At 44.5% G+C, this 23,712-nt stretch overlaps 1 protein-coding gene and 1 long non-coding RNA gene across 2 annotated transcripts in view; one reads left to right on the forward strand and one right to left on the reverse strand.

The window, feature by feature from the left end:
* Positions 1–23,712, forward strand: part of PDZD2 (PDZ domain containing 2) — a 404,981-nt gene that overhangs the window by 262,375 nt on the left and 118,894 nt on the right. The window lies entirely within an intron of this gene.
* LOC114486702 (uncharacterized) lies at positions 8,929–11,180 on the reverse strand. The gene is made up of 3 exons (XR_003680886.1): positions 10,982–11,180; positions 10,634–10,705; positions 8,929–9,436 (listed from the first exon to the last, which is right to left on the reverse strand). It is a non-coding gene; the product is annotated as an uncharacterized lncRNA (long non-coding RNA).

The following is a 23,712-nucleotide window of genomic DNA, read 5'->3' on the forward strand; positions in this document are numbered from 1 at the left end:
ATGGCCGCTGAGCCTGCGCGCCCGGAGCCCGTGCTCCGCAGCGGGAGAGGCCACGGCAGTGAGAGGCCCCCGTACCGCAAAAAAAAATAAAAGAAAAAAGAAAATAAAGAAACCTGTCTTAAAGGTTACCATTTGATATTTATTTAGATCTTCATTTACCAGGAGAAAAATCTTAACCCAGGACAGTAGGATGTGTTCTAACTTATAAATCACCTGGGGATCTTGAGAAAATGCAGGTTCTTATGCAGTAGGTCTGAGGCCTGAGGCTTCTGCATTTCTAACAAATCCAGCGTAGCTAGGAGGAAGCCCACAGCAATCCAAAGAACGGCCTGTTTCCCAAACTCACTTTTAATCATTTTAATCCATCTTAGTTGTGGGTAGTAACTTATCTTGTAACGCTCGGTTGTGGGAAGAGGTGTCCCAGGAGCGGGAAAGGGGGAGAATCTCAAAGGACAAACTTACCTGCTTCCATGTGTCATATGTTGGGTCTTTTGGAGCCTGGAGTAGCTGCCAGGCTGGGCAGTGAAGGTGACGGCAGCTCAGGCCTGGGGTAAAGGGTGAGGTAGAGGGTGTGGGAGCAGATGTGTGTCAGCGGGAGGCCGGGAAGCTGCTGCAGCTGTGCCCCTCCCTGTGACGGCTTGCTTGCTGGGCTCCCGGCCCCGTGTGCTCCAGGTGAACCGGGCGGGCGCTGCAGCTGCCTGCCTGCAGCCCCGTGGCCTCAGCCCTGCTCGGCATGGAGAGGCCAGGATTACCGTCCGATCCCTGTACGTGCGTGGTGGTCCTGTGCTCTGCTCCGAGGAGGATTGTGTATGGCTCTCTTCTCTCCCCAAGGGTGACTTATTAAGTGTGTAATTAGATGATGCAAGTTGTGTAACTCTGTAAGATTTTCATAGACATTTGCAAACTGGAGAAAGGTCCTTTGGTGGAGTCTGAGGGGAAAAACGTCACAGAGCCTCCACGGCCCAAGCAGCATTCTCTAACCCCAGAGCCCCCAGTCCTGACCTGCTGCCTCCTGAAGATGTCCTGCTGGCCTCGGTCAAACCACTTACGTTTTGCAGCCGGGTGGCGGCTTCACGGGGCGTCCTCAGAGGTGCAGAAATCCAATTTTGTTCATATACCAGAGGTTATCAGCTGCCTGGAGGCTGACTCATGCTAATCAAACTCCCAGGAGACTCGTATCCCAAACCCACTTGTTCATTCCTGGTGAAGGAAGAACCCTTCCAGTCACCAAACATGTTACCACCTTCTTTGCTCGCTTGTTTCTGCCATCTTAGCCCTATCTTCCCGGGAGAGAGGTAGTTGAAAATGAGGACTTCATGTGGAATACGTCTTAAGGAATGTTCCAGGGACCTAGACTCAGTGTTCTCTCTCATGTATAAGACCAAATAATCACACCCAGATTCCCTCAGTCTTTGGGCTCACCTTGACTAGGTTCCCTTCATACCTCCCCCTCCCCCAGCCCATTTCTTTTCCCCCTTTTCTCTCCCCCATTGTGGAGACCCAGCAGCTGTTCTGCTTCAGCTTCCCTATTTCTAGGCCCTGCCTGCCTGAGACCACCTCTGCTCCCCTGGACTGGATCCAGATGTTTTCTGGGTCTCCTCAGCTGCCCACCTGCCCGTCTGTGGATGCTCTGTGAGGAGAGGTGTGCGTGTGTGGGTTGGACAGGTGCACAGCCGTCCCAGGGTGACTCTTACTATTGCTACTCTTTCTTACTTTTTATTTTCTTTTAACTCTTTCTCACTATTTGTACTCTCAGGGCCAATTCCCTGTAGCTCCAAGAGTAGTGATCCCAGCCTTATATCAGTCTCTGCAAGAAGACTCCCCATTGGTCATTGATGCCCCTGGTTCCCAAACCCAAGAGGCATTTTTTTTTTTAGGCATTTTTATAAAATACAGATTGCCAGGTCCCAACCCCCAGTTCTGGGTGAGCATCCAGAGTCGTACTTGTAAAACATTCCGTAGAGGCAGAGAAATCTCTCAGATGGTAGCCATCTGTTTCAGGATGTTTTTGTGTCACTGCCATCCTGTCACCAATGGGTCATGGTGATTGGAGAACTCTTTTACTTCTTACTTATACTTTTCTTTTTTGCTCAAACCATCTACGTAATGAACTGTGTCGTCGTACAGAGCAGTCTCTCTTTTTTCCTCCCCTGTTCAAATAAAAGGCTTATTCTGATAGTCAGCCAAGTTTGGAAACCACCACTGTGGACCCGTTATCCCAGACCCAGAGCCCTTATTTCATGGAGAGGAAACTGAAGCTTCGTGGATGAACCGGCCGACTGCATCAGGGGGTGCCATCTGGGTTAAGGTCTGAAAACCACGCCCACCACAGACTCCCTGCTCCTTGATGAGACCCACTATTCTCAGCCACAGGGGCCTTGCTTCTGGAGTGTCACAATAGAGCGACAGTTGGCAAATGCCCACATATGCAGGGTGAGGACCACATTTAACCCAAACCTTGTCCCCCAGTTCTAGCACTAAAATGTGAGTGCTGTCAGCTGTCCTGGTGTTTCCACAGCTGATAGATTGAGGCTCCTGGAATGACAGGGACCCCACCTCTTCCTTAGAACACTTTGTCCTTCATGTCTCAACTTCCCCAGCTATCAAATGAGGATAATTTGAACTGTGCTACCTCCCTTACAAGGTTGTTGTGAAATCATACAAAACGATGTACGTGAAGGGCTTTGGGGAAGAAGGGCACAAAGCATTATGTAATCATAACGTGTCTCATCGTCACCACCAATATTATTATTATTTTAAAATTTATTTATTTATTTTTGGCTGCATCGGGTCTGTTGCTGCACGCGGGCTTTCTCTAGTTGTGGTGAGGGGAGGGGAGGCTACTCTTTGTTGCGGTGAGTGGCCTTCTCATTGTGGTGGCTTCTCTTGTTGTAGAGCACGGGCTCTAGGTGCGTGGGCTTCAGTAGCTGTGGCACGCGGGCTCGGTAGTTGTGGCTCACGGGCTGTAGAGTGCAGGCTGTGTAGTTGTGGCGCACGGGCTTAGTCGCTCTGCAGCATGTGGGATCTTCCCGGAGCAGGGATTGAACCCATGTCCCCTGCATTGGCAGGCGGATTTTTAACCGCTGTGCCACCAGGGAAGTCCACCACCAATATTATTATATTACCCGCAAAGACTTTACATGTCTGCTGAGTGGCTCCAAATAGAATCACTACAGGTAGAAGAAATACTTTATTCTATTATAGCACAGTGAAAGGCTTGTTTGGAGGGGAGGGGAGAGGAGGAGAATCAAGATTCTCATAGAAATATATCACTTCTGAATTTCCTGATTAAAGTAGCTCTAATGGCCCATTAATGAATCATTTCACACCCTTTGCCCTTTAATGGCCACTTTCCAGCTATGCTCCAGAGCCAGGAACAATTTGGGTGAGCGAGTTGGTACATGTAAGTCACAGGATGTTTTCCCATCTGCTCAGAGGCCAGGACTGTCTTTCACACCTCTCCTGCTGCCCTCAGTGGTGAAAATGCTTCAAGATTTTTTCATCTTGAGAATGGCGGAGTTTTCAACCTTGTGTTCCAGACTAGATTAAAAACCAGACAGATTCTAATATCTGTAAAAAGTTACTGCAACTGTTTCAACAGAGAGATAAACCTAAAATGGATAAAGCTTAATTTTTCTCCCTAAGAAATGGCACTGCTTGAAAATGAGGGAATCAGTCTGTGATAATCAACCTTAATGATATTAAGCACCAAATATGTCTCTGTAGAGTTGCTTAAAGAAAACTTATGGACTTTGGGCAGGGTATAAGTACAGTGAACATTGAAATAAAAATGTAAGAAATTACTTCTGATGAAAGGAGTATTGATGTAATGCCATGACATAGACGGCATGTGCTTACCAGGGGCCCTTTCCCGCTCTGAGATAGTAAGATTCTATGAAAAGTCCTAGGTTGGAATGGATGGGAAAGAGTTCATGGAAGAGGACCTTGGTGCATAAATAGGATCTATGTAGGCAGAGAGAATGGGAAATGCATTCCCAGAGGGTGAAAGTACAGAGTAGAGACGCAGGGAGGTTTTGTGTGAGGAGCTGTGTGCTAACGAGGAGAAGAGCCAGTGGTAAGATTCAGCCCGTACATACTTATAGGCTGCTTGGATTTGGTCTGAAAAAGAGGAGGTTGAAAAGACTTTAGTTTAACAATACAGACAAATTGTGTTAAATGGTTCAAGTCATTTTCATTTGCTTACAAACCCAAATGCCAGATTGCTAAGAGTCTGCATTAGAACTACCTGGAAATCATGAGGGAAAAAAAAATGTGCTCCTACCTTCTACCACCCCTTCATCCTCCACCACCTACGCCCCTGGCCCTGATTTAGTATTTCAGAATCTTTATCCCTATCCCTGATTGCTTCCAATTGGAACCTATTTTTTTTTAAAGTTCTTCAAATGCAACCAATATTAGGAAACATGTAATTTTTTAAGAATTTCATCCTCATATATGATGTAAAGACGATGTAAAATAGCTCTTAGGACTAACTCCCCTTCCCTAATCAGTGTGATCCTATCCTTAGGGTTTTGAAGTTGCAAGCAACAGAAACCAATTCTGGCTCACTTAAGCAGAAATTTAGCAACAAAATATTGGGTAGCACAGGAACCAAGGGAAGTGTTATTGAAGGTCTGGGCTCAAAAGAATGAGCAAGAACCAAATGGTCAAGAACACATCCAAGGTCATGGCACAGGAACCGTCTGCTTAAGGTATCACCACTGCCACCACCACCATTACTCGGCTCCTGTGACTAGCCTTTATCTATCCCTGTGTCTTCGCATCACTTCCTTATGATACAGAGTCAGGCAAGAGTCTCCAGTGGACCAAATGTAAGTCATGTGCCTATGGACCAATGTGTGGGAGTAGGGACAGAGAATAAATTCCCTTCTCCACCACCTCCCATGTAATGGGAGCTTCTCCCAAATCCAAAGGACGGCTGGATGCTGGATACCCATGCAAACGTTCATCTTCCCTACCACGCAGGCACAGTGAGTTTCAGTTGGTCTCCTCTTTCTCCACCATCTTTCCATGTGTCCACATCTTCTCTTTTCCTGCTTTTCCTCTCTTTCAGTACCTTTCCCTGATGCCTCATATTCTCTTGGGTGTGACGTAGCTTGCTGACCACCACGTTCAGTGTGATGAGCTTACTTTTGGTCATTTCTGTTCATGTAAACCCTTTCACCCAGCCTCCCACCAAATCTGAAACCCCGTCTGCCACATCCTTAGTGGCCTTCCTCCCTCAGAAAGCAGCCACTGCATCAAGGGGTAGCACTAGGTGTTTGAAAAGTTTTTGTCTTATAAAGCCAAATATCTTCCACTCCTTATCTTCTCATTAGTACTGATGCTATAACCTGTGTCATCCTGAAGTGGTCTGCCCCTTTCTTCATATGACCATTTAGGTATTTGTGTATAAAGCCATTGTATACCTCCTAACCACCTCCCCCCATTATCTTCTCCAGGGTAAATACCCTTAGTCTCTTCAGCTGCTTATCATGTGATGGAATTGTCATTCAAAAGTTTTGATGCCTGAACTGAATCAGTCTCTCTGCATGCAGTCTTATCCAGAACAGGATTATCACTTCCTTTGATGTGGACAGTATACTTCTCTTAATGCAGTCAGATATTTCAGTGCCTTTAGTTGGTTCTGTTATGGGATTAAGTTGACTGTCTCTGAAAACCCATAGGTTTGGGCTGAAGCTATGTGGGAGCTGTTTCAAATATCCCATGGGATCAGATTCTGATCCAGGAGCCTAGGACCAGCATTTAATATGGTTAACTTGATTCACTATAGAGAACGTCCACAGGAAGGTGAGTTCTAGATGACCTGAAAAAATGAAGAGCACAAACCAGCAAGGAGGACTGAGTTTTGTACACTTTACTTCCATTAAGTAAATCCTTCCTATATAAGCAAATAAGTAGCTGACATGCTGTTGATGGATGGAAGATGGTATGGGAAGATGGGGTTTGGTTTACAAAAGTATTCTTGGTGATGATGATAAGTTTATTGAAGTATAATTTGCTTACACTCTTTAACATAATAAAATTTTCCCAATTCCAGAAGAAAGGATTAAATGGACTACACTTAGAGTATAAAATTGAGACAGTATGCTAACAAGAAAGAAACTAAAGGAAGACTTTTCTAGTTGTTCCAATCTATAAATTCTAACAAAAACAAGTCATGTGAATTACCACCATACTCAAGATGGAGAACCATTCCATCACCCTAAAAACACTCCCTTGTGGTAAAACCCTCTCCTTACCCCCAGCCTCTGGCAACCACTGATATGTTCTACTGTTCTGCCTTTTCCAGAATTTTATATAAATGGAATCATGAAGTATGTAGCCATTTAAGTCTTGCTTCTTTCACTTGGCATAATACATTTGAGATTCATCCATGTTTTTACATGTATCAATAGTCCCTTCCTTTTCCTTGCTGAGTAATATTCCATTGTATAGATGTGCCATGGTTGGTTTACCCATTCATTCCTTGAATGTGCCGTTGCATCAGACAGAGGTCTGTGCAACATCTCATGAAAGAAAGGTTTTGTGTTTCTCCTCTCTTTTCAGCCAAACACAGTCTATCAGACAGAGAAATTGTTGCTGTCATGTGTGATCTCTACACTTAAGTTATGCTAGATTGTTATCTTTATAGTATTTCCTGAAGTGTAGAAAAATGTGAGGAGTATTTAGACAGAGTATGTATGTTTTCTTTTTCTTTGCCCACAAGCATCAGCACTAGATTTTTGTCTATTTTGAATACAGATCTTGTTTCTATCTCTTATTACACTTTGAAACAAGTTTAAACCCTTCTGTTTATTGTTTTTTCTTTTTAAGGAAAAATCTGGTCAAGCATCTCTAAAGGAAATATGTCACTGCTTTAATATTATAGCTTTTTTATTGAATTGCAATTATTACATAAACAGGGATGCCAGAATTTTAAAATCTTTTAAAGTACTGCTTTCAGTTTAAAATTGGACTTGTTCCACTAAATGTCTATGGTAATAATTTTGAGATATCTATGCCAAGAGATATATAGTTATATCATAAACACTGCGCTCTGAAATTCAGGTTAGAATGGAGAAGGGAGAGGGTGACATGAAGTAATTATGTGATGGGAATGTCTGAATTTGTAACCTCTGTGTACCTTTGATTTATGATTTGGTAAAAATAACTTTTAAAGAAAACCTTCTTGGATTTCATAACCTCAATTGAAAACTTGTGGGATGCTGATTATAACATGGAGATTTACTCTAAAAATTCAGAGCTGACCGCTAGGGCTGGCTGGGTGAATTAGTCATTTGCTTTCTAATGGGGGTGACCTTAACTTGTCATATCCCCAAGTAAAGAACAGTTGTTCAGATTACATATTTACAACCACAGTTCTTATACCTAGTAAATGGGCTCTGCAGACAGTCTTTTAAGGATACTAGATGCTGCTTCTTCCTTTCCTATCTGTAAAAGCATGCAATTTCCATCAAAATCTGAAAATGATTATTTTGGAACCTAGACAGATGAACTAAAATTTATCTGAAAAGGGGAAAAGTGAGTGAATAGCTAAGAAATTTTTGGAAAAATGAGACAAATAAGGAGGTGTGTGTTCTTTCTCACCAGACAGCAAACTATATTTTGTTTGTTTGTTTGTTTTTGTTTTTTTTTGTTTTTTGTGGTACACGGGCCTCTCACTGTTGTGGCCTCTCCCACTGCAGAGCACAGGCTCTGGACACGCAGGCTCAGCGGCCATGGCTCACGGGCCCAGCCGCTCCGCGGCATGTGGGATCTTCCCGGACCGGGGCACGAACCCGTGTCCCCTGCGTCGGCAGGCAGACTCTGAACCACTGCGCCACCAGGGAAGCCCAGCAAACTATATTTTGAAGCTATAGTAATTCAAACAGAATGGCACAGGAACTGACAAACAGACCAGTGAAACAGAGCAGGGAATCCCAAATAGGCCCATCTATGTCGGGCCATCAGGGAATCCCAAATAGGCCCATCTATGTCAGGAAATTTGGTGCACGAAAAGGAGACATTTCAAAACTGCAGGATAAATATTTAGTGAATTTTATTGAAAGAATTAGCTAAAACTTTTTAGAGAAGAGTATAAAGTTAGGTCCCCCCTTTAAATAAATAAATTCCAGATGAGCGAAAGAGCTAAACATAATAAATGAAATCTGTGAAAGTATTAGAAGAAAATAGGAGAATATTAGCTAGGGTGTGGAAGCCTCCTAAGTAAGACTTTAAACTCAGAAAGTTATAAAGGAGAAGAAGATATACTAAACTTATGGATGAGAATCACTCTAAGATAAAAGTCGAAAGTTACAGGAGTGGTTTTGGGGGTGATACGAAGGAGTGATTTTCATGTTTTACTCAATATACTTCACCATGTGAGTTTTGTTTTTGTTTTTGTTTATACAAGAATGTATTCACAAGTTGTGTAATTTTCTCAATGTGCTTACCACAGTATGTGGACCATGACAAGCATGCACATAAATTATAGCAGCTATTATTGTTTTCAAACCCCTTTCCTCACTTACAGGGATTCCCGTTTAGAAAACGTAGCTCATGTCTAAATGTATTTTTGTAAAATTCTCTTAGGTTTTGAAAATCACTGCCTTGTTGTTGCTGTTGATACTCTGGATGCATTTTTCTACCATGCCTCATTACTGCTTGATGCAGAGGATAAAGGATTCAATTCTCTTAAATGCGCTGTGAGTGCTGGCTTGCAGGGTGCCTAGGGATACGCTGCACTCTGGGGGAGGACGTTGGGGAGGCAGGGGCAAGAGGTTGCAAAGGGGCCACGAACCCACTTTAAGGTGTACACAGTCTTGCTAATTGACAAGACGTACAAGTACAAACCACTAGAGCATTTGTAAGAGCGCCAAGTTGAGTGTAATCAGCCCAGGGCTGGACACTGGAGCATGGCCAAGATCTGTGCCCTGTGGAACCTCCAGAGAAGACCTGACCCTCCAGGGGTCGGGAAGAGGTGGAGCAAGGATCCCAGCACCCGTAGGCAGGCGTTTCCGGAAACTTGTCCTGTCCTCCTGCTCCCTGGAAGCAGACCTCTTTCTCGCTGGGCCCAGGCTCTGAGGTTGGGGTGACTCACATATGATGCTCTAGAGTGCCAGGTTAGAAAGTTGGCTTACTTGGGAGATAGATGGCCTCTCCTGGGGCTGCAGTACTTTCCCTGAGCATGTGGACCAGGGCCCTGGGGCTGGCATCCAGTTGTCCAGCATTTTCATCTTCTCCATGTGGGTTTTCATGCCTTTCCTTCACTGGTGGGGATTTTTATGTGTTGTTAGTTGACTTCTCTCCATAGGTAGTCCAGTAGGCTGGATGTAGTCACCGTGAACATTTTTCAAGTATTGGGATTGTAGGCCTCATGCTTTGCATCTACATATCACTTAATTCTCATAGCAGCCTGTTTCAGATGAGGAAGCTGAGACAAAAACAAAACCATAATTTGCTCTAAGGTCACACAACTGGTAAGTGACAGAACCTACATCTGCCAGGCTCTGAAACCTCCATTATGTCCAATAGGCTGTTGGACCTAACCCAGCCCACTCCCCTGTGACTATCACACCCTTTCTGTGGCTCTGGAAGATCTGGCCAGAGTCCAGCTAGTTCCTAAAACAGCAGCATTACCATGTCTTGTCCCTCTGCACAGGGGGAGGAAGGAGCTCTGGACCAGGAGTCCAGATAGGCTCCATGAAGCTCCATCATCTCTATCCCTACACTTTGTCACTTATAGACTGGTGACAACCTCATCTTCCTTACCCACCTCACAAGTTTGGAATCGTCAGATAGAGATGATGGTACTACTACTAACAGTGACTTGCCTAAGATATAAAGCCTTATACCAAAGTAAGGTGGTATTAATAGTAGCAGTGAGGGTGCTAAACTTTCCTGTCTAACGTGTAACACAGCAGTTGGGAGGGGTCTTTTATCCTTCCACTGATACACTTTGCCTAACACTTTTCTCTTGATGTTTTCCCCTACTCTCCCTTACTTATAAAGCTATGAGCAGCAAATCCAAACCTTATTTGTATATGGAAGGGAAAATAGCCTTGTTAGATGAAGGCACCCATTAGAAATGTAGGCATGTCTTAAAGCAGGTATGAATGGGGACTCCTCCCTTCATAAGAACTTTTGGGTGAGGTCTGAGCAGTGCAAATGACTGAAGTCTTTAATTCTGTTATGCAACATGTCTGTCCATGCTTGGCTGACAAGATGGCGGCCCATTCTGTGCTTTAGGAAATCAGAGGCGGGGCTAGCAAGTTAAAACGTGTGCTCTGATAACCTGTCAGATGCTGTAGGAGAAAGGACAAAGAGGAAACTGAGTCCGTTCCAAAGTTTAGGGTCCTTTAGAAACCTGAGTGAAACATGGACAATACACATTGACATCTTTATTGGGTTTGTTTGCTTTCTAAATACCCTCTGAATTGTGCTAGTGAGGAGAGAGGCTGAAATGATAGCACAGTTAATGCCCATTGGCTCTGACCCAGAGGCAAATCACCAATCGGTGGTTCAAGCTCTCTGAAGCTCACTGTACCGCAAGATCACAGGTTGACTGTGAAAGCAATAGCCCACCCTCAGGCAAGATGCCACCCTCACAAACCTGTGACTGGGAGGTTACCTGGAGCTGGCAGAGGCGTTTCTGAAGTTCATGCTGTTAAAGGTGGTCAGGGAGTCAGCTTCAAATGCATTGCTGAAAATCAGAAAATAAAATAATTGCTTAAACATTCCTCCCTCTAAGACGGTTTGAGAATCTCAAAGCGGGTGCTGAACAGGAAAGCAGTCCATGTTCTTATGACTCAGGTACCCAATTCATCTCACAGATGACCGGCTCTAGCCACCATAGTGATTTTGCCCATTGCGTGGTCCTAAATCATTTCCCCTGCTTCGTAATGTCTTTGATTGCTGTGCTTTGAATGAGTCATGAATGACAAGAAGGATGGGGGATAGGTGACTCAAATTAACAAACCATGTAGCCGTGATGATTCTCCTCAAGGTGATCTCCACTGGACCTTTAGGTTACATTCATCTGATCCAAATTCATCCATGACAGCTGTCTCTCGTTCTATCCAATGTAGCTGCTATTTATTGGAGTAAAGAGTAGTCACCCGTACGATGTGTTGTCTGAGAAGTGGCTGCAGTTGCAGCTGGAAATCTCTCTCATGTTGTCATCTAGATACCAAACATCATAATTTGAAAAACAAACCAGAACATTTCATACAGTTCAAATGCAAACTTCTGAATATCCAAGAATTTAAATGGCTGGAGTTTTTTTCTTTCTTGATGCCATAGGTATCATATAGGTAGCTTTTCTCTGTATTTTAAAATATATCTTTTAAATATTTAAAAATGACGTATATTTAAATTTGCGTCAGTAAATCATCTTTGTTCTTATGGATTAATCTGAAGGAAATGAAACAGCGCACATCCCTTGTGAAACAGAGAAATTTGTCTTGATATTTTTAAAGATTGTTTTTAAGTTCTTGGATAGAATATCTAATATATTTATTTAAAAACACATCGTTAGGGGGCTTCCCTGGTGGTGCAGTGGTTGCGCGTCCGCCTGCCGATGCAGGGGAACCGGGTTCGCGCCCCGGTCTGGGAGGATCCCACATGCCGCGGAGCGGCTGGGCCCGTGAGCCATGGCCGCTGAGCCTGCGCGTCCGGAGCCTGTGCTCCGCAACGGGAGAGGCCACGGCAGTGAGAGGCCCGCATACCACACACACACACACAAAAAAAACCACATTGTTAGGGCTTCCCTGGTGGCGCAGTGGTTGAGAATCTGCCTGCCAATGCAGGGGACACAGGTTCGAGCCCTGGTCTGGGAAGATCCCACACGCTGCAGAGCAACTAGGCCCGTGAGCCACAACTGCTGAGCCTGTGCTCTGCAACAAGAGAGGCTGCGATAGTGAGAGGCCCGCGCCCCGCGATGAAGAGTGGCCCCCGCTCGCCGCAACTAGAGAAAGCCCTCGCACAGCAACGAAGACCCAACACAGCCAAAAATAAATAAATAAATAAATAAATTTTTTTAAAAAATCACGTTGTTATATAACTGTTGACACAAATAATCAGTAAACAATCTATAATAGGAACAGGAAGGAGTTTGATTTGAGCCAAACTGAGGACTGTAGCCCAGGAGATAGCCTCTCATACAACTCTGAGGAACTACTCCAGAGAAGCATGGTTTTCAGCACAGTTTTATATCTTGTCAGAACAAAGAACATCAAACAAGTCAGGGATACATTCTTTCAAAGTAGAAAAAAAAAGACCAGCACATACATAGCGAGTCAGTATGGCCTTGGCGCTGGGAAGGGAGTCTTACCATTGAAGGGGTGCCAGCATTGGCATCTCAGGAAGGGAGGCGTTTAATCTTTATTTTTACATGGACGTTCTTTACTTACGGTCAATGTACCCTTTCATTTAATAATTAAAGCAGATGTACAATGTATGTTTGATAGACCACAGCCACAGGCAGGCTGTGACCATAAAATTCAGGTCAACTCACGAATGAGCCAGAATGACTTCCCCATACCTCAACAAGTGACCATTTCTTTTGTCATATCATGCAAAACATGATAAAAATTACTTTAAGCAGATCTTAGAGGTTTTACAAGATTGAATCTTATTATGAAAGAAGTCCAAGAATCAAAACGTCTTGGCAAAGCTGAAAGGACCGGAGGAGGCTGCATTTGCTCCTAAGACTGCCATAACAAAGCACCACAGACTCCAAGGCTTAAAACAGCAGGAACTTCTTTTCTCACTGTTGTGAAGCCTAGCATTTTGAAATCAAGTGGTCAGCACGGTTGTTCCCTTCTGGGGGCTCTGAGGGAGAGAGTGTCCCTCACCTCTCCTCAGCTGCCAGCCGTTGTAGGTAACCCCCAGCATCTCTTGGCTTTGTAGATGCATCACTTCAATCTCTACCTCTGTCCTCACACTGCCTTCTTCTCTGGGTCTCTCCAGGTTCCTTTCTGACTCTTAGAAGGACACTCTCACTGGATTTAGGGTTCATCCTAAACCAGTATGTTCTTATCTGGAAACTTAACTAATTTCATCTGCAAAACCCTATTTCCAAATAAGGTCACACTCTGAGGCTCTAGATGGACATCATGAATTTGGCGGGGACACTGTTCAACCCAGAGGCTTGCTGTGACTGCATCTCCAGTTTGAGGCAGAACTAGAGTTCACAGTCAGATTCCTGGCCCACGGCCCTAAACCTGTTCTTAACCTCTCTGCCTGGACCCTCTTCCCTCTATACCATCCATCCAGGCCCCACGCTTTGGCCTCCTCCCAGCCCAGCTAACTCATGCTGGACCTCAGACCCCTGGTACTTCCTGAGGAAGCTTGCCTGTCCACACCCACCCCCAAAGCAGGCCAGTCTCTCTTTTAGAAGCTTCTGAAGTAACCTGTGCTTCTGTTGGAAGAGTCTTCATATAGTTAATGTTATTTTTAACTTTATAGGGTATAAGTTTATATATTTTTACTAGTTTATATATTAATATTATTTTGTTAAACATTTACTTTCACAGTGAATAAATTTAGTATGTATTCTTTATATATTACTATTTCATGTTAGATAAAATTGTTTCAACAATCCATGTGATTAATTGTATACCTGACACATTAATTTTAAAAATTAATTGCAGGTAGACTGTGAAAGCTCTGAGGGCAGCGATCCACTGCCTTATTCACTGCTTTGTTAGCGCTGAGCCCGATGCCTGCACTCAGTTTTTGAACCTTATTCTTGTCCTATCGTTTCCTTAATTTTCAGAGAAAATCCGTTCCTTGGCACAAGACCAACTCCCTTCTGGGTCTGCTGTTGAGCACCCCACTGGGGCCTCCCCACTGGGGGTGCGGCTGGGGGAGGAGTTGTGTGTTTTCTCTCTTCAACCTCCACATTGGTCCATGGAGCTGGATTGGGGGTTTTCTGAGGGAGTCTCTGTGTTGCCTTCAAATCTGAGGCAGGGCATTTAAAATACAGCTCCATGAATTCATCCTACCGGGATTTAAGAAAAGAAGGATATCTGAAAACTCACTGTTCTTATTTGTTCTTCCTCTCAGTTGCTTTTTCTTTTTTTCCTTCTATCCCTCACCTCTGCCAGAGGAAGAGTGAGAATTGGGGCATCTAAACTTTAAAAAACAGACATTTTCTTCTTTGTAGACTCTTCGATCTGGAACTCTAGCCATTGGAAAGAGCCCGTGAGAGGCCTCTTTGGACTTAGTCACATAGTTTTTTATATTTTTTGAAGATGTTTCAAATGAAACTGGACCCTGTAAACTTTGTGCCTGATCATTTAGAGAACCCTGCTTTTCAGTTCTTTAAGAAACAGCAAAATCGATATTTCCCCCAGCTCTCCTTTTGTCAAAGTTAACTTTTCTTTAAGTGCTATCTGGAATCACCCCCTTTTGCTCAAAGTGCTGGGGGGCGGGTCGCTCCCTTGAGGACAGGTGATGCCAATATGTAAGCCCTTGGAGGAAGTTGCACAGGGAGGGTAATTAAATAAATCTCATCTTGGGATTGACATATATACACTAATATGTATGAAATAGATAACAAATAAGAACCTGCTGTATAAATAAATAAAATTAAAAACAAATAAATAAATCTCATCTTGATGCTCTCAGTCCATAACAGCTAATTTGAAGTCTGCAGTAAGTCTTTTAGGAGGAAATCTTGGAAGAGAACTCATGATGAAACGTGTTAACCAGAGCAGAAAAATCCCCTAGTTATGGAGTGTGGCTCTCTTCTCAACAACACTGGGCCTTTCCCAGAGCCCACGTTGAGTCTTTGAAGTATCTAGCGAATTGGGTGCTTCAACCCCTGACCTGGAACCCCTCCTAAAGCTCCCATCTGTGTGAAAAATGGGTGCAGTTTGTTCCTCAGTGCGGGGAGCTAGAACACAAGATGCCCCTTTATCTGTGAGAAATATTTGGGAGTCTAAAGGGAACAGTGCCACAGTGGAAAACTCTCGTGTGCTTTTTTTCCCCCAGAGGTTCGAGAAGCTCCTCTGGTCAATGCTTTTGTTTCTCCCCCTTTCCAGATTCTTCCAGATCACACCCTTCCTGGTGTGCAATTCAAGAAATAACTTGGGTGGGGGGTGTTTATTTTTCCAAGCCAGCCCATGGCTCTGATTTTGTTTTTGGATGTTTTCTGTTTGCTCTAAGTAGGAGGGCTCCAAGTCTAGTGTGTGCCATCTGCCAGCTCTTTCCTGTTGAGAGCACTTGGTAACGAAGTGAGTTCCTAATATTCTAAAACATGCATGTGACTCAAATACCCACACCTGCTTACACCACGTACAAAAGTGGAGCTGGCTGTTCATGCTGGAAATGTTTTCCCCTAGAGCTGAAATCGTGTGTCTGCGGAGAGACCCTCTCTCAATATTTAAAAAGCTATAATGTTGACTGTCTCATGGCATTGTCATATATTGAAATATTTAATATTAAAACAACTGGGCTTTTGAAACTCTTGCCTCAGAAAAATGAACGAGACCCTTTTAAAGGAGGCATCTGAACCAGAAGGGAGATACCTGTGACAGATGTATCATCCAGATACCTGTGACAGATGGAGGAAAGGTAGGTCAGGAGGGAGTGGGTGCTGGGAGAGGAGGTCTCTCCTCACACATACATGCATCTGATTTATTTGTGGCAGTTGCTTGTATCCCTGTGAGCAGCCGGCATAGTTTACAAAATATTCAGGGGTCAGCCCATCTCACAGCTTGGTTGGGGTGGGCAGCCTCCCAGACACCACCCTGAGTTTTGGGGCAATTCCAGAACCTCTGGAAATATCCTCAGAGTTCAGGTCAGGCCAGAAAGCTTGCAATTGCTCTGGGAGCTGGGAGCCTGATACCGGCCAGATGGACATGGAAGCGAAACAAGAGGCCACCACTGGTCTGTGTTTTGAAAGACATCTGTCTCTTGTCTCTGGCAGAGAATATGGCCTGCAACCGGCCATACTCTGTGCCGATTGTCCCCATAGGCTGATTTCCCCCCCCACACACACACACACACATACCCATCCTTCTCGCTGGGATGACTTAGGTCCAGGAGACCCTCAAAACGCCTCTCTGTCTTGGGTCAACGAGGCTCAGCATCTAAGGCACGTTTGCCCTACTCTTCCAGATCTTTCGTTTTGGAATCCATTTCTGACTCTGCCTATCCCTGTGAACTTGATTTTCCCAGGGACTCCTTTTCACCCTGACTTAACTGTGGTTCTCTTTGCCCCATTCCAACCACAGAATCAGCTTTGACCACTCCCCTCTGTGCATTCACCTTCTGGGGATTCTGTCCAGGATATTAGCCGCCAACAAGTTTAACTGGTTGACCTATGATCACCTAGCAAATTTCTGAAAGCATAAGGAACTGACATTTATTGACATGTACTTCCCACCTGGTGGGAAACCAGCCTGCTTAGTCCATTATCCCATTGAATCTTTCCAACAACCCCATAGGTAGGTGAGACTGAGGGATTCATCCCTGAGGTACGGTGTCCTGCCCAAGGGCCCAAGCCGCAGTGCTGACACCTGAACCAAGTGTGATCTTGCTCCAAATAGTTGATATTGGGGTGAATTCTGATGAAACTGTTTAGGGATAGTGTAAACAGAGCCTCACTCCAAAAAAGCTCTTTGCTGTTGGTTTTTCCTGTTACCAGCCAACAGATTTAAAGGAAATCTTTGTGAATGTCAGTCATCCAACTTGACTTCTCAAGAATGCTCTGCTGGCTGCTTCTAAACTCAGATTAGCTGAGTTCTACCCATTCCCGACAGGACTTTTTTGGCTGCTCTTATTTCCCTACATCTCCCTTTGGGGAAATATTCTGTTATTCTCATCCTATCGCCCTCCCTCACGTTGGGTTCTCCAGGAAGCAGAGGCTGAGTTAGAGCTAAGAGTGCAGAACGTCTGCTGGGGAAACATCCGTGAGAGCAACAGGGAGGGAGCAGGTATGGCTGGGGAGCTAGTACTGACCGTGCTGCCGTGACAGAGTCAGCCTGGCAGGGACCCTGGAGCCAAGGCTGCCCGTTAGAGGGGTCTCCCTGGGTGGAAACGGTCAGGCCTAGCCTCCCCATCTTGACTGCCATTGGCCACGAACTGCCCCCAAAAGAGCGTGACCTTGACCTGAAAGCTGAGCCGGACCTTGATGAAACTCACAGCCGGAGGTCGCGAGCTAACTAACACCCTCCTTACCCACTGGACCTTCCTCGAAGTCCTTCCTGGAAGGGACATCTGAGTGGCACTTCAGCCTGGGGATTTGCCTGCCCCTCCCTTCTTCTGATTTCTGTCAGCCCGTCATCACCTGACATCACGTTATCTTCCACAAGGATCCACAGGGGCAGTGATGTGGTGTTAAGACACCTCTTGTTTACAGCCAGAGGTGGACGCAGGCTGCCTGCCATCACGAGGGGAGGTTCCTTGTAGAGAGGGAGGTGTCCGGCGCACAGTCTGCTTGAGACGCCCCGGTCTGGAGTGGAGGTGCCACGGGGCTGCAGGGAGGGAGGCAAGGTGGCCACGGTTCAGGGCGCCCCCGAGGGGGGAGGCCTACCTTGGAGGGCATAGTGCGTGTTAGCCGTTGTGTTGGACCTTGGCTGCACTGGGAGCCCAGGCTGGCTTGTTAGTCCTCTGATTTGGGTAATCTGAGCAAGTGTCGCCTTTGCTTCTCCAGAACCCGCGGGGATTGGCTGCATCCAGCTCATGGCAGAGAGGAGGGCTGGGGTAGCTGGCCTCTTCTACCCACACTGAGAGACCACCACCCCTCCCAGGTATTCACCTGCCTTCTGGGCCCACCTGAAAATACCTCTTATTTTCCCTAAGGCCCCCTGCTTATGGGTGTGAGACATATTTGGGGTGTTAACATACCACTGAAGTGGAATCCCTTACAATATTCATGTGGCGAGAGGCTTCTTCGGCAGTTAGAAGTTGCTGCCCTTTATCTAAACCTGGTCATAATGAACATTAGGATGGGGCACACGCTAAATCCCAAGGTCATTGCCTGGGTTTGTTTGCAATCAGATGGAAATTTGAATCTCAGCTCCACCGATACCAGCAAGTTAATCCCTCTGAGCCTGTTTTCTCATCTCTCAAAGATGGATCAAGGTGATGTTTGTGTGTAGTTAATACACAGCGTATAAAGTTAATCAATATTGGTACCCGTTCCCCTCGTCTGTTATAATTCGTATTAGTTTTTAGCGCTTCTAACATAAACACACCATTAAAAGCAGGCTTTGCGTTTTCACGCCAGTGTTTATGCCTGTGCACCCAATAATTTATGGTTTCTTTAATGCTTCACTTGCAGTTATTTTAAAAATCCCAGTAGATAAATACAAAATGCCTGTGCATTTTCCTTGTCTGCACATAATTAAGAACCAGGGACCACAAATGTCAACAATGTCACAATTACAACTGGTCAACAGACACCTGAAGGGTATACTGATTGGAAGCCCAGATTTTAAAATCGTTCTGTCCACATCTATAAGGACTTGGCTTATCTATTTTTCTAGGCCAGAGTCCACATCTCTAAGGACTTGGCTTATCTATTTTTCTAAGCCAGAGTTCTATTGATTTGGCTTTCTTATAACTGAAATCCTCCAAACTAAGAAGAGTCTTAGAGGATCATGCAGATGGATGAAAAACAGGGAAAATATCCAAGAAATCCAGCTTCTAAGGAAGCTTGGAGAAGAAGGTTGCAAAACTAAGAACGCCAGTCTACATGAACCTTTGTAAATCATGAGACCTGTTCAGCCCTACCATGCCTGCCAGAGAGCCTTTGAGAAGAAAGAAAAACAGGGAGTCAGATTTTAAAGAATCCACAGTACACTGTATAGAAGAGAATCAGGAGAAGAACAGTGCCTGGCATTAGCCAGAACACATTAATGGAGGTAGTCATTTTGCAATTTAAGTATCTTTTCGCTGCTGAAAAACAGTGAAAGAAATTCGAAAAAGAAGCCCATGATTTTGATGGAAGCTGTTTTGACATAAGTGAAACCAGGCTTGGCATGAGGTAGGGGCAGGCTCTGGCCAAGCCAATGGAACGGACCCTGGAAGGATTGAGACAAGCTGGGGAAATTGTTTCAAGATGCAGCTGGATCCACTTGAAAGGGGAGGGAAGTGGAGGGCACAGACATTTCATCAGTGTTTGAATTAGTGTTTGACTAGCGGCATGTGCGTTCAGAGATGCACGGGCCCCCCAGGAGTCTCCCTTCTTTTAGCGCCACCTCTGGGGAAGGGAAGAGGGTGGTGCCTTTTGAATGGTGCACCGTGAGGGCTTGAGGATTACTGGCTGATTGTGAACTCAGACGCAGTTCGTTCTTGGGAAGAGGGACAGAAAGGGAGGATGCGTGTTACTAATTCTCATAGCTGCCAGCAGCTTTCACCGTGGAGGGACAAGGAAGATGTGGCAGGGACAGTACGGAACTCAGTCCCTGGGTCATCTTTAACGCATTTTTCAGGGCTTGGTGATTCTGACCCTAGAAGGTGAATGACCATAACCTTTGGGACGCAAAGTCTGGCTTCAGTTACCCTTGAGCGTTGACAGTAGCCTCTGCCAAGGCAAGGCCAAGGGCAACACCATATGTGGAGAAGCACAGGAATTGCCATAGGAAATGCACCTGGCAGGGCTGGGAGGGCATGTTGGATCTCAGGTGAGGCTCAAGGCATGGGGAGTGGGCTGCTTTGGATTTTCTCTTTCTCAGACCCGATCTGTCTTCAGCTCTCAGGGGCAAGTCATAGCAGAGACCTCTGTGATGTAAAATAAGTGTCTTTGGCTGGCCAGTGAGCAGGGCATAGGAAAGACATGGAAGCTTCCTTAGCACCAATCCAGGCAAAAGAAATACATAAGAGACTTTGGGTCCTGTAGTCCCTGGTAATCTGTCCTGAACAAAAAATAACATGGAGAAAATTTTAAAGGCAATGCAGTTGTAAAATAAAAATGAAAAAATGAAATGCAGAGTAACATGAATATATTAGCATATGATATACATTATATACTATTACATTTGAATGGTGTCTGGAATCCATGCCTGGTTAGCGTTAATGAGGAAGGATTTCCTTTTAAAGCAAAGTTGGTTTATGATGATATTGGAACAGTGAGGAAAATCTAGGAGGCCAAATGGGAAAGAATGCCTCCTTCACTTCAGTGCTGTCACGGGAGGAACTTTGAAGGTAGGAGAGGCTACCAGGGGCTTTATAGCGTAAACTGGAAGGAATGGTGGGTATTCCCTGGAATAATGTGAGGGGGAAAGATGGGTGAGATGCTGGCAGAGCCATGAGAGCTATCTCCTTGGGATAGTTGGGCATGATCTGAAGGAAAGTGAGAAAGATATCAAAACAGCATGTTTGCATGAATCGGGATTTTGTACGATATAAATAGCAGAGAGGATGCAGAAGGAGGTGAAGTCTGGTGACTAAGGACCTACTAAAAAGGAGTTGCTTTTAAGAAGCAAGACACAAAAGACCATGTATTGTATGATTCCATTTATATGAAATGTACAGAAGTGGCAGGTCTATAGAAACAGAAAGTGGTGGCTGGGCTGGGAATGGCATTAACTGTAAAAGGGCATGAGGGATCTTACTGGGGTGGTGAAAATGTTCTAAAACTGATTTATGGTGGTGGTTGCACAGCTTGGTAAATTTCCTAAAAGTCATTGAATTGTACACTTGAATGGATGAATTATAGGAGATGTAAAATATGCCTCAATACAGTCATTTTACAAAAAAAAGCGTCTTTTTTTTTTTTTTTTTTTTTTTTTGTGGCAGGCGGACGCGCAACCACTGCGCCACCAGGGAAGCCCGCGTCTTTTTTTTTTTAAATAGAAGGGATCTTTTCATTGACCAGTCATTTTTTTGTGGTGCTTAATATGTGCCAGTGATTGTGTGCTAGAATGTGAGGATACAAAAATGAAGATCTTTACAAAGGCATAAGTAGGCAATTTTCAAAGAAGGCAGAGAAATACTAAGTATTTTTACCTCATTAATCATTACTGACTTGCAAATTAGGACATGAGGTAGCTCTTGACTATCAGACTGGCAGAGATTAAAAAGAGTGACAAGTGGTTCTCTAAGACACTTCTGGTGAGATTCTAAATTGTCATACCCCTTGCTAGAGGAAAGCTTGGAAGTACATACAAAACATTTGACTGTGCTTTTGACCCAGCAAGAACTTTGGACCCAGAAAGTCCACCTAAAGGAATTTATCTTCAGGAGGCTTTACATGTCATCGGCACTCTGACACCTCCCAATTTTTTATCTCCAAACCAGTCCTCTGCTCCAACATCCAGATTCAGGTATCTAGCTGCCCACACAACCACCCCACGAGCATCTCAAACTCAGCTCATCCAGAACGTAACTCCAGAATAGATCTGTGCATCAGAATAGGTCAGATGGCCCCACTGCACAGAAGGCTACTCTACCAGCCTCAGGTGATGGCAACTCCATCCTTCTGGTTGCTCAGGCTAGACACCACCTTCCTCTCACACCCTGTATCAGATCCAAAAGCAAAGGCTGCTGACTCTGCCTTCAAAAACTGATCACGATTTTGGCCACTTCTAACCCTCTCTGCTGCTACGCTGCACTGAGCCAGCTTCTCTGTCACTGGAATTTCTGAAGATGATCGAATATCTGGTCTCCCTCTACGCTTGCTCTGCCAATAAGTCTATTCTCAACACAGAAATGAAGCGATGGTTTTAAAACATCACATGACTCCACATCGTGACTACATATCACATGACTCCTCTGCTCAGGGGAGTTACCGCTCCCCATTTTGCACAAGTCTTTACAACAGTCTTGCATAAACTGGCCCCTGGTATCTCTCCTACCTCACCGCCACCCCCCATTACTCTCCTCCTCGCTGCCTCTCACACACACCGGGCACATTTCCAATTTACCACTTTTGCACTGGCTCTTGCCTCTGTCTGGAACGTCTTCTCCCAGGCAGCTGCCTGGCCAACTCTTTCATCTGCTTCAAGTCTTTGTTCAACATACGTCAAATTTCAGTCTGACTCTTCCAGCTCCTGGCATGCTCAATCCTCTTTATCCTATTCAATATTTTCCATAGCACGTCTCACCTTCTAACATGCTATTTATTTGGACGCTTATTTTAATAGGTCTATTGTTTAATTGTCTGTCTGCCCCTGCTAAACTGTGAGCTCCACAAAGACGGGCATCAGTGTGTTCCCTGCTGCACCCCCAGATGCCTAAAACTGTTCCTGGCGTATAGTAGATAGTCAGTAACTATTTGTCAAATGAGTGAATGAATGAATGAATTTGTAATGAGCAAGTAGTAATTCTGTTAAAAAAAATAGCATTATGTCATGAGTAAAAAGGAAGTGAAAGGAGTTCCTATGTACAGCGTCTGAGCTTATCAGTTCCCTCATGAGGTGAAATTGATTCATTTATGTACAGCAAAGTCTGACTTTACTTGCATGCCCTCTGCCCCCAGGGAAAATGTGACCGACATCATCAGTGTGAGTTAGCAAAGCTGTGCGGCTGAAGTTCTCATTGGATTCTGTATAGACTGCAGGTTGATCTCATATAGTCACAAGAAACCCTGATTCACTCACAGTAATTGAATAAAGAAATGCAATCATTTGCAAATAGAAGCCTAGAGGTTGCCTTTTGTGGGGCAGTATCTCTGCAGTATGTTTTATAAGGTCAGTTCTTATTGTTGATCAGGCATTTTCTCCTTAATTCAGCTTCTGAATTCCTAATTCCCAAATGTGTATGGGTGCTTTTAAAAAAGCTTTTATTGATTCATGAAGACATGAGGTATAAGAAAACCTTGGAGGAAAACTGAAACTTCATGTAAACTTATTGCAACATGACAGCAAGGGCCACGCTTCTAGTTCCTTCCTGTTAAAGTTATATTGGAGTTGAAAATGTGGAATGCGTCCTGGTGTGTAGAGATACTTTGCTGTGAGGGTGGTGAATTTAAATTAATCTTGTTAGTTTGAGAGGTGAATTTTTAAGATAAATATGAAAATCAATGCTACCTTGTTGCATGGAAATCAAAATAATTTGTTCAGTGATCAGATGATTTAGCTGCTTTTTATCGAGTATTTTTCTGCAGTGTCCCCCCTACCTGTACCCCTTTACATCCAGAAGCTCTTCATGGCAAACAAAAAGAGAACCAGCTCTTGCTTCAGCACAGAATGGATATTGCAGCCAGTGGTTGCAGGAGATGAAATTTAAGCAGGGTAAGGGCAGAACCGGGTATACTTAATGCTGATGGACACAAATGTAGCTGCTGCCTTCGAGGCTGACACATTGAATTTAATCAGTATTTGTGGCATCAGAGGCTAGAACACCCACTCTCTTTATGACTCCTCTTAGTATAATTCCACCTCTGTTTGATTCTGCCTGAAAGATTTAATTTCAATATTGTTTTGAAGTCAGGTATGTACTGATTTTTATTTCTTAGTCACTGGTGTGAAGGATATGTCACTGAGCTCCTTTGATAAGTTTGATGTTGGGGAACAAGTTCAATTATAAACTGAGTTAGTCGGTGTATTGTTGTGCTACATGTCAAGAACTATGATTTTACCCAACTAGTAAGCTAACGAGTTAGCCTGCCACAGTTTCATGGATGCCAGCAGCAGATAGAAGATTCCTGGATCAGGGATGAAAGACAGTTTATTATTCATAGAAATAGCAGTAGCCAGAGGATCAGCATATTTGCACCTCTTCCCCACATCCCATTTCCCCTAGGGCAATGTGGAC

Source organism: Physeter macrocephalus, chromosome 8 (assembly GCF_002837175.3).
Source record: "Physeter macrocephalus isolate SW-GA chromosome 8, ASM283717v5, whole genome shotgun sequence".
NCBI lineage: Eukaryota > Metazoa > Chordata > Mammalia > Artiodactyla > Physeteridae > Physeter > Physeter macrocephalus.